The sequence below is a fragment of the Microtus ochrogaster genome, unplaced genomic scaffold (assembly GCF_000317375.1).
Source record: "Microtus ochrogaster isolate Prairie Vole_2 unplaced genomic scaffold, MicOch1.0 UNK10, whole genome shotgun sequence".
NCBI classification, from domain to species: domain Eukaryota; kingdom Metazoa; phylum Chordata; class Mammalia; order Rodentia; family Cricetidae; genus Microtus; species Microtus ochrogaster.
Window position 1 is genome coordinate 3,198,160 of NW_004949108.1, and position 667 is coordinate 3,198,826.

Genomic DNA, 667 nt, shown 5'->3' on the forward strand with positions numbered 1-667 from the left:
GGTCCTTTCCTGGCCTCAGTCCTTTGACCTTTTTCTCTCTGGACACTCCCTCCCTAGTAATCCTACCCTGGTCAGCCCCATGTTCAGCCCCGGTCATGCCCTTTCCCCTGAATATCCAACTCATCAATTCAGTGTGGTCCTCAGGGCCCCACCTGAACATGGGACAAGACCACACTAAGACGTATACCAAAACAGAATATTGTCTTCTCCTCCACTGTGCTTAGGTGGAAGATAGATTTATTTATTTATTTGCCTCAGTAAAGGCGATCTTTTCCCAGCAGCTCAGGACAGGTCCTGAGAGTTACAGTCCATCTTAACCCTTGTCTCACCCAATCCACCAGGTTTGGCTTTTGCCTATATATCTAGAGACTGACTGCCTTTTCCACGACCACTGCTATTCCTCGTCAGCGTTTCATTTGTTTTGTTTTGTTTGTTTTAGGCAGGGTTTCATTACGTACATAGCCCAGGTGACTCTAACTTAGGGTCCTCCTGCTCAGCCTCCAGAGGAGCTGGGATTACTTCACTCCACTGCCTTGTCTTTCTAACTGGACTCTGCCTTATTGGCTTGTGTGGTATCTTGGTTAACACAAGTCCACTGATGAATAGAGTCATGGACACTTTGTCTTTTCTTTTTTTTTTTTTTTTTTGGTTTTTCGAGACAGGGTTT